This window comes from Micropterus salmoides, unplaced genomic scaffold (assembly GCF_014851395.1).
Source record: "Micropterus salmoides isolate LMB-PRFRI ecotype aquatic unplaced genomic scaffold, ASM1485139v1 Ms_hic_scaffold_19, whole genome shotgun sequence".
In the NCBI taxonomy this organism is placed as follows: domain Eukaryota; kingdom Metazoa; phylum Chordata; class Actinopteri; order Centrarchiformes; family Centrarchidae; genus Micropterus; species Micropterus salmoides.
This window is the reverse complement of record NW_024041039.1, coordinates 29,679,462-29,690,417: the sequence shown is the minus strand read 5'-3', so window position 1 is coordinate 29,690,417 and position 10,956 is coordinate 29,679,462. Positions and strand designations below refer to the sequence as shown.

Here is a 10,956-nt window from a genome sequence, read left to right as displayed (position 1 = left end):
AGTATAGCTACGGTGCCTGAGACCGGACAAATATGTCATATATGAGATAAAAGAGATTGCCATTCAAGAAAATAGGTTTCTTTTAGATATATTAAGAAATTATATAAATTATGTAAAACCAAATGTTTTTTTGAATATTATTGTTACTTTTTCATAATAAACAACAGCCACATGAAGAAATGAAGTGCTACATGATGTCTCATTATTTTACATCTTGGGAGTGTTGGCTCATCTGGACTAACATACCAAAGTAAATGAAGAAATTTTCAAACACTATCACATCTAGTGCATCAAGTCTGACCACTGACAGATGCCAGGACAATGTAACACTGTTTCTGCACCACAGTCCATTATAAACCACATAATACATGAAGTTTACAAAGGCATTGGCTGGGGAGGATCAAGGCTCCTCTCACTTTGCTTAATTAGATAAGCACTCTGCAAATCTTACCAAAATGTCTTTTTAATTTTTTGAAATACAACAGAAACACAAAGTAGTACTGACAGCCATAATTTCAGCTTGTGGTAAAACGGTGCAATGTTTTAATGGGCATTTAGCATGTGAAAGTACAAATTACATATTTGTGTACACAGTGGGAAGCAATAAGTTTTTTTTAATGCAAATTCGGAAAGTATTTATTATTGGTCACTTGATAGGCACATGGTCTTGTTCTATATCACCATTAGCAATAAAAAGAAGTACATGTTTTCCACCAGTGCAGTGAGATGTGAAGTTTAGCTGCTGATCTGAGCTTCCCTGCTGTTACCATATTCATCAGCTGTTTGTCTCAGGAAGGTAACGACACATTTCTGTCCACGTAACAAAGCCATAACAGCGCTGGAGAAGAACAACATGAAATTACAATCCAACTACATTTTTTTTGAAAGTTTAGCTGGCTGATCTGAGCTCCGATGCTGGAATCTGCTGTTTTATTTCCAATTAGCAATCAGCTGACTCTCAGGAACTTAACATACAAAGCCAAAACAGAGCGCTGGAGAGAGAGAGTAACTACATGAAATTAATCCAACTAACATAACACCACAAGCCAAAGCACAGCGCTGGAGAATAAACCAATGTTTTTCAACCTGTCAGTAAAAGTTTAGCTGGTTGATGCTTCCATGCTCTAAGCTAACGTTATGGTTTTATTGCCAATTAACGTTACTGATCAGCTGATTGTCTCCCTAAGTAACCGGCAAAGCCAAACCACAGGCTGTAGAATAAGTAGGCAACATGAAATTGATCTATATTTCACACCACTGACAGGGGAAACATGTCACGGCTCTCTGTGATTATGGCCAGCTAATAGCTAAAGCTCTCAACCAACAGTTTTCATTTGCATCGCTAAAGTCTGACAAAGTTAATTACCTGTCCAGCAGAAAACAGATAACTTCGGCACTGCTTTGAAAACATCTGTCCCACATTAACGTTTTAGCCTTCCATCTGGGAAAATCCACAAAATCCGTGATTTCTGCCATCATATTGTCTGTCCCGACTCCGTCTGGCTCTCGGCTCTCGTGTTAAATAACGTGTGTGCTCCTTCAGTTGTCAGAAGACTACTCAGAGACTGTATATTACGTATAACTGTATAACGCCGTGATGACGATGTTTGTTCGTTGATGGCTACGGTTAAAACATGACGACAAAATACAGAAACCTCCATAAAAGGGGGTGCCCGCGGTTATGTAGATATAAGTGTCTCATTCCAAGGAAATAGAAACATAATGGTTCATTATGTAAGGTCTTTATACACCACTGAAAACATGGTTATGGATCTTATATTGCATTTCTGTCAATAGAGCCTCAGAAATATTAAACACTGGACCTTTAAAGGGATCAAAGCCAGAAATACTCCACCCTGTTCAGTGTCAAACACTTAGCCACCTGTAGTCTTAGGAGACTATATAGCTATAGTTATAGAATGTTTGCTGTGCTGGTTGTGGTCAGCTTGGACAGATGTACGGATGTATATTTCCTATATTTATTCTTCTTCACTTGTGGTAGTGTGCAGTAGCTCTTAGCGTATCATATTTAAACATATCTCATGTATTTAGCCATATTTAATCAAAACTGACTGTTTGCAACATACTGAGCATATATGAATGGACAGCGGAGACGAGGCTTATGCTGAAGGAGAGTGTTCCTATCTTCGTTTTGATGTGTTTTTCTGTCTGAAATACATTTTAACTGACACCAACTGAAACCAAGTTGGCCAAAGTTGCTGATATCCATCAACAGGGAAACTTTTACAGTTATCGTGCAAGACTACAAGAAGATAGATTTAGACATGGAAACAGTCAGTCAAGCTAAAAGATAGAAAGATGAATGCTGGCACACAGTCAGAGCCAAGCCCTGCCAGTGTTAAACCGTTAGAACAGGTGCTCTTCTGGCAACTTGTTGCCATGAGTTGTGGTTTGTCAACACAGGATGTTTAGTTCAAACAAATGAAAAGACTATATGAGTGCATGCATCCAATCCACCAGCAGAAGACACATAGATCTCAGTTCATAAGCCACATCCTGTCACTGAGTGACAGTGCTGGATGAGCCTTTACGTGCAAGCTTTTACATAAAGCTGCCATTTTTTGGAAGAGGCGTAAAACTGATAATTATCACCTAAATAAATGTGTTATGGCATTTGGAATTACATTTGTGTCACCTGATGAATGTGAGTGCAATATTCTCTCTCTTTTAGCTCTGTTTTGGTCTTCACCACCTGCTGAGACTATGATCACCAGCTAGTCAGCTCAGTTCAGGGCGTAATGTTGCCAAAGCAGTTTCCAAATCAAATGTTAACATTTGACAATGACATGAGAAGATTAATCCAATCAAAATTCAATTTAGCAGTTACACATTATAAAAACAATAATAACAAATACAGATAGAACATGAACTAAAAATAAAAGCGAACATGATGTAACCTGCCATGCAGCGAACGTTAAGTGCTACAGTTGCCAGTCACTCGCTGTTGTGACACAGGGACACATACTTGGCAGCAAGGTTTGCTGTATGTCCTTCTCCTAGGATTATTCCTAATTTATTGTTAACTAACCTAAAATCGGGTATTAATAGATGGAAGTTCTCAAAATATTGCTCTCTTATGTTTCTATATTCATTATATTTCAGGAGATTTCTGCACCGACTAAGAAGCTGCCATATCGCTGACAGTAGAGAGATATCCAGCCATTTCATAATCTCTGTTTAGGGCCAGAAAACGTTCTAGTTTGTGTTGTTTTTTGTCTCATCCTCCCAGTGTTCCAAATGAGTATTGTTGCTTTGAGTGATCATTTGGTTTACTCTAACCGGTGTTTGTAAAGCAGTGCTGGCTTGAGAAATGTGTGTGTGTGTCATGTTGCAGGATTTGTTTGTCTCAGGACTAGCTGGCATAAGGGACTCTTTTCCGGGTTCATCTCTTGGATTTTAAGAGCCTTGAACTGGTGCAGCAGAAAGTTAAGCGCTGTTTTTCTATTATCAGTGCAAACCGCCCTAATTCTGCCCTACATGCTGTTGTAGGAGACTTTCTTTGAATGTGTAGGCAGAATTTCTGCAGAATTCTGCATGTAGGGTCACAGTAGGATGCTTCTCCCATCTCTTGTAGATCGGATGACTGAGTGGACTTTTTGGGTTTTTGTTCCTGGAGGTTTAGCTGCTGCTGTAGTCCCTCTTTTGTGGGTGACGTCAGGCAAACTAGTTAGTCTCTAACTGTGTCTATCTGCAGTTTGCTGCTGTGCAAGTATTGTACAGTGGCTTTATCACAAAAAACAGCTTCCTGAGAACTAGAGTCTGTCAGCCAGAAAACCCAAACAATGAACTAAAAGAGGCTACAAAGTGTAAAACTGGGTGTACTGCTGAGTTCTCTCTCACATTAAATGTAGCTTGTAGCAGTAATTTGATACATTGTTAATGCAAATATTAATTGCAGTTAAGGTACTGTGGAAATTCATGGGCTCCACTGAAAGTGTTTTGGTGACTTTCTGACCACTATGGCCACAAAATCGAATGTGCAAAGGTGGCCGTTAAGCAATACAGTATGGTGTAACACTAAAAGGCACTTAAACCATTGTAGAGGAGAGGGAGAGTGTTACTTTCTCCACTCACATTTTCTCACACGGTCTTGGGATTTGAACCAGTACTTTTCCCAGTCGTAAACAAGCTTATATCTGAGGTAAAAGGCATGTTATTTAGTGGAATGGAGCAACATGTGAAGGAAATGCAGGGAAAATGGGTTTGTTTCTTTCTGTGTACTTGCATACAGGTGTGTACATGTGTGTATGTGTGTTAATCAGTGACACAATTCTTGCCATGGCACCGTCGTCACTTTAATTTTGTTATCACAGGCAGTCCAGCGAGGAGGGCACCTTTAAACCAGATTAACATTTGCTGGTGCGTTACATAAGCAAACACCTTGATCATGATTAAAATAAGAAGGAAAAGATTATCGCAGCTAGTCTGTCATTCAGACCTCTGAGACAGTTTTCCTGCTTTTCACCTTTTTTTAATGAAATACTTTCCCTCAATTCCTTTGTTCTCAATGTCATTTGCATCTTCAAAATTTTTCGTGCCAAATATTATTCATGGTGGCTGTTAGTCAGGTTGTGGCTTATTAAATCTGATTTTAGTTTTAATTAGCACCATAGGTGAGAGACTTTAACCAAAGTCTGGCCCAACAACATATCATACTGAAATATTCTATAAATTTTCAGAATTGGGTTTTAATGGCATCAATATTTACATGGAATAATATAATAATTATTATAACTATTATGTAATAATTTATATTAGATTTTAACTTGTTTTAAATTCAACTCGGGGCACCACTTTAAAAGAAGAGAAAACTAATTTACCATTTACCTGATGTAATGTATAAAAAAAATTACAAAAGTATTAATTTGGAATTTAATAACTATCATGAAACGAATAACTACCATCAATAGCAAACAGGTTGAAAGATTTGGAGTTGTGTTATATTCACTCTTATGCAACCTTAAAGAAACCATTTGTTATGACCTGGCTCAGAAAGCCACAACAAAAAGACACCACGGTAGACATTTAACAAAATATATTTATTTAACTCATAAGAATGCCGAATTAAGACTTGTTTCAAAAGTAAAGGTGATAAAGTATGGGGTATGAACATCAGTGGTTTCAGTCATGTCAAGACAGAATGATGGATGCATGGAAAATGTGTGAAAGGGTGTTGTAATGTGCAGGAAACAATAACTAGAACTAAAATAGCATGTCCAAAACCAAGAAAAAGGTGGAACCTGTGGAGGGAAACAGAGGGTCGTAAGTTAGCAGGGAGGTCTGTGACCTCAGCCCAGCAGCATCATCCCTAAGAATGAGAATAAGGTCTTACAAAAACTCTACAGGGCAATTAGCCCAGGTGCCCAGAGTTACTGCCATCAGTCTCAGATAGAGATTGGCCACGCCACACATTATCCCACAGTACCTACACACTACAAATGGTCCCACACTACCTACAGATCCACAACAAAACAAATGTAAATGCTCCGTATTTGTATAGCACCTTTCTAGTGTTTTCAACCACTCAAAGCACTTTTACACTACATCTGCATTCATACACTGGTGGAACAGCAGCAATTCGGGGTTCAGTATCTTGCCCAAGGACACTTCCACATGCACCCTGGAGGAGCCGGGGATTGGACCGCCAACCTTCTGATTAACAGACAACCCGCTCTACTGTCTGAGCCACGCAGTGCTAAACCAAAGTAGCACGCCAAATAAAGGCTCACTAGCCATAAAAGTTGTCCCAAGACGCACAACAAAAGGGAAACAAAGCTACAACAAAACTCATACTAACCAAATAAAGCATGAGCTTTAGTGCTTAACGTATATTACCAAAACTAGTAAGCCAACCCACCAAGACACAGACGCGAACCCGGATGGTTAACTTCCTCAGTGCCAATATTTTAGTTCCCCAACCAGACAAATGTCTATCATAAACCTAAAGATACTAAGACACACAAGGTTTAAGGAAATTTAGTAGTACTTGACTTAAGATTAAACAAAGCACTGATTTACACTTTCAGCCGTCCCTGGTGGTAACACCAGCACAGAAACAAGCCCTGCTACTGCAAGTTTAGTTTTCTTCAAGGCCCCCTGCTCAAACAAATATGACAAGGTATCATTTGTCATCCTTACCACTCACTAACACCGTAATGCTCTGTGTCTCTGACTAGTTGCTCTCTTACAGCCACTGATAAATGCCACCACAGACGCACCAAAAAACAAAGTCAAAGAAACCAAAACAATAACTTACCAATCAACCACTAATGTTGATGATATGCGTGGGCAAATCCCAACTCCCGACAGGAACAATTCCCCCAAACTGCCTACCTAAAACTTACTAACACTCACCCCTAGTCTTCATGCAGCTTGTGGTAGGTATATATGCACAAAAAACAGCAGATTTGCGGAGTAACCAATCGAGCGGATGTGCCCCCCGAGACAGCTTGTCCGAAAACAGCTGACACTAACCACGTCGCCACAACTCTATGAAAACAACAAACTGACGCAACCCAAAGGGGAAACGACACTTAGACCTAACAGGGAAATTCCTGTTCAAAGCGTATCAAAAACATTTATACTTACCCTCTGATCAGCACATAAAAAACATTTACCAGTCGGGCACAAAGGCTTCCTGAAAATCCAACACACGATGCATCTCCCAAGACAAAGTACAAAACCAGCACACAGCTGGACCAAATGAATAATCAGCAGTGCAGTGACACTACACACCCTGATGCTCCAAACGAGTTTTACTGCACTAACCTTTGTTAAAGAGAGAGAGCAGAAGTTGCACTGAAGTTTTATTAAGCAGAACTGTCCACCTTTACCTACCTGGTGCTGAGATGGATCCAATTGCAGTGAATGCTGCTGGACAGATCTGGTAAACACAAACGTATAGGGAGTGTGAGCTGAACAACTCAACTCCCACCTCCAGAAGAATTTCTTGCACAACTTAAGGTAGGTTGGAGACATTGGATCTGAGTGGGCTGTGGCCAAAGCCGATAACGTGGTTGTGTTGGCTTCATCACGATGTGACCTTCAGCATGCACTGGGGTGGTCTGCAGCATAGTGTGAAGTGGTTGAGATGAGGGTTTCGCACCTCCTGCCAAGCATCTGAGGCCATGGTCTCTGCTGCAAACATGTGGACTGCTCCCTACGTCACACGCTCACTCCCTAGATGATTTTTGTATGATTTTGTCATGAACACACAAGAGTCAGACCTAGCAATACTTGCTTTGATTTTACCACAGGGAAATCAATACTTTTCTTGTTTTGTTGATACTTGGGGGAGGCAACCATTGAAACCTACCACCCTCCACCTCCCTCAGCCATACACAAACCATACACATTGAAGACAGGTTGAGATATCCCTGCTCATTAAACCAATCGATAACCACTTGCTATAAACTGCAAGCACAAAAATGAACAGGCAGGGAAGTCTTAGTATATTCCTATGAGGCATCATGGATGAGTTCCCATGGACTCTTCCCCCAGCATATACACTAAATCTGATTCTGTTTCCCTGTTGAATGGATTAGACAATCCCATAAGAAAAGTATGTTCACTTTTGAGAGGTCTTCTTATAAAATCTCTGATTTCTCAGTTTCAAGTGCGGCTGGAACTTTGGATGTTCCCAGCTGTGATGCATATTAAATCAATAGCACTTCTTAGAAGTACTAGATAGTAATACTATAGTAGAAGAAGTATCAAACGCCAGCGGAATTCTTGCTGCCTTCATCCTTGATGGGCAGACATGCTAATTTTTGACCAGTTTTACTGAGGAAGATCAACAGATTTCATAATGATAATATTCTGCAGTATAATCCAATATGATGCTGAGGAGCTTGTGCCAGTGTATCTCTGGATTCTTCATGTTAAGACATGGATAAAACCCACATGAATTCAGGAAGAACATGCACCCTTCACACACAAGGCACTAGGAATTTAACTCACAATTCTCTCGCTAAACTGAACACCAAAGTTCAGGGCCTGGACTTGTTCCAGTTCTGAAAATTCATAAAAGCACAAATGAAAAAAGACACCATCGTCATAAATGAGTTGAGTTGCAAAAACATCTCTGTGACAGCATTCTGCAGGGCAGTAGTAAGGATTTTAAAAATACTGAGCTCATGTGTCCAAGGCCTTCCAAAGCATTTATTTTTCTTTTGTTCAGTCAGTTAACTGTTAAATTAGGGATTCTGCAATATGAGAGTTCATCACATATGCTTGAATGTAAATGTATCACGTGTGAAAGGTTTTGCACAAATATCCGTGAATCACATGTGTCCTGAGTATATTTGAAACCCCAGTGTTCTTTTATTAAGGCCTACCACCAGTTTCCAGAAGTGTGAAAAGTCACCGTAAAGATTTCTGGTACAGACTGATTCCTCATTTGCCAGTACACAAAGTAAATTTGTTTCATATTTACATACATATTTTCTTCATTTCACAGCCTCTCATTTTTTATGGCTGCTAATAGACTAAATCTGAGTTAGAACTAAGTTTACCACTGAATGTCATTACACGCCTACCCCATTGGATCTTCTGTCCATGATCATCAACAATACCCAGCACACACACTTACACACACAAACACAAACACCGCCTTACCACCTGCCTGCACCCCCACCCCCACTGTCTGGCATTCCCCTGTACACAGACCCCCTCCTCCTTCCCCTATTCCCTCCATATGCCTTAATGATGACCTGCTAAGGCCTCCTTTGGCTGAATAAAAAGGGATAATTGGCTATCATTGTCTTCCCCCGGCGCTACGGCGGTAGTGGCGGCAAAATGCTGGTGTCCAGATGCCCGGACCTCGACTCTCAGGCCCTTAATTAGAGTGAACCTGAGGACCAGGAAAAGGCCAATTAGAACTACCCAACACACACACACACCACCACCCACTTTTTCTTTTCTATCTTCGCTTATTTGCCGGCCTTTCAATCTGCATTCGCCCCATCTGTCTGAATGCAGGTGAAGAAGGCGGGGGTGGGGGCAGTCAGGGGCTTTCTTTCTCTTTTCTTAGGGCGTGCATATCTGTGTGCACATTAAACATACCCCCCTGAAAATATATATATATAGATACCTCAGAATCATGTATCCATTCTGGGAACCACTGATTCAGTGTAGATTAGGTGTATTGCACTGTATCAGTGGTTGCTGTCCCATATGCGTGTTTCTACTTTGCCAACAACAACTTAAAGTCTTTTTGCAATTGCCTTCTATTTATCAGCTGAACTGGGATTACATTTAAACAGGTGTATTAGCCCATTCTGCATCCACCTGTGTTCCTTCAAGTGCAGTGCAACCCAGTAAATGCATGCTGTCATGATCAGATTGCTAATTTGGGGTTTATGAAAGCTCAGGTCCATTAAGTATTACGTGGTCGCTTGGAGGAAATGCCTAAGGGAATAATCTGTGAATTAATTCAAGACCTCCATAAGCAATATTTACCCATGCAATTTAAAAAGCATAACAGTGTCCCATCAGGTATCAGTTCTATTCAAATGACCTGTACTCTCTTTCGTTTCTGAGATAGAATTGTGGTGAATTTACATTGAGAATTCATTCAAATGGATCTCAGATTAATCAGAGTTAATGCTGCTGCATGCTGTAAAAAAGGACCTTTTAGCATGGTAACCAGGCATCCTTACATGTATTTACATTATTCATGAGGGCGATTTGAATAATGCTGCCTCTATTACTACCTCTATGGTGTGTTAACATGTATTAAGAGTGATTTGATGAGATGTGGATTCATGGGGAATGGGGGTGTCGATTACCACTGGAGTTAATAGGGCTGAGTGAGCAAATGGTGCGAGCAAATTTCATGCAGTTCGAACTCATGTAACATTAATGTAATTCTTTAGGAACACGACTCTTAAATCCCTGTATGTTATAGCACCATGCACATCTGATTTAAAGCAGCTACTAATCAAATTTGAGGAGATTTCCAAGAGCCAGCCGTGCTGGCATGCGGACTTGTTTTGAAAAGTTTGAGCTTCTGAGATGCTAATTGGCTCCACAGGATAAACCACACAACAGGAACAAAGTGCCATGATACATGCATGTTAATATCTAGAGAATACAAGTTCTTGTGAGTAGCATTCCTGTTGGTGCCACATGCTACTTCCTGCTTCATTCTCACACTATGCAAGTCCCCTTGTTTTGTGGTAGGTAGAGTAAATATCTACCTAATAACTGTTTTGTTGCCTTCATCTGTGTTGTCTCAGACTGCCATTTCCACCAGAATCAATCAACACCTCTCTGAAGTGGCAGAAAGCCACACAATAAGGTCTGCTTTGTGAGTTTGATAACTTTGTCACCATCAGCAATCCGGTGAGTAAAAGAATCTGCAAAAAACTACTGGAGATTTTAACAATGTGAAGTGCCAGGCATAGCAGTAGATAATACATTAGGGTTTAGAGTGTAAAAAAGCTGTCTTCCTTTCAGGTCAGCTTTAATGCCTCCAGAGCTGGTTGGGTTCCCTCTGCTATAAACCATTTCAGGTGTTGCCAGCTTCAAGGGGCATGGCCTATTTTGTGTGTGTGTGTGTTACAACAAAATGTTCTAAATAAGCAACAATATATACTAAATAAATAACAATGTTTGAATTCAGAAGTCTGAACTTCATCGTTCCTTTTATTGTTTATTAAGGTGAGACACTGCAGGTGAATGTGTAAACTAAATTTACAAAGTAAAAATATTATGTTTAAATATGCAAATGTGGCTGTAAAGATATTGTACAATTATACACATTTTCATTAAAATCAATATTCACAGATCCAATATCCAATCAAATTCTTAACAACATCACTATATAACATCTCAGACACATCAAAACTGATAAATGAGGAACAGCATGTCTGAACAGACACAAATGCCTGCCATTTCTCGCCTTGAGTTTATACAGTTAGGTGAACCCAGGAC

At 40.0% G+C, this 10,956-nt stretch overlaps 2 long non-coding RNA genes across 2 annotated transcripts; one reads left to right on the top strand and one right to left on the bottom strand.

The window, feature by feature from the left end:
• Positions 1-5,041: 5,041 nt before the first annotated feature.
• On the bottom strand, positions 5,042-6,753 carry LOC119910634. The gene is made up of 2 exons (XR_005445664.1): positions 6,610-6,753; positions 5,042-5,261 (listed from the first exon to the last, which is right to left on the bottom strand). It is a non-coding gene; the product is annotated as an uncharacterized LOC119910634 (long non-coding RNA).
• Positions 6,754-6,819: 66 nt separating this feature from the next.
• LOC119910633 lies at positions 6,820-10,603 on the top strand. Its single transcript, XR_005445663.1, has 3 exons — positions 6,820-6,984; positions 10,260-10,365; positions 10,480-10,603. It is a non-coding gene; the product is annotated as an uncharacterized LOC119910633 (long non-coding RNA).
• The last annotated feature ends 353 nt before the right edge of the window (positions 10,604-10,956 follow it).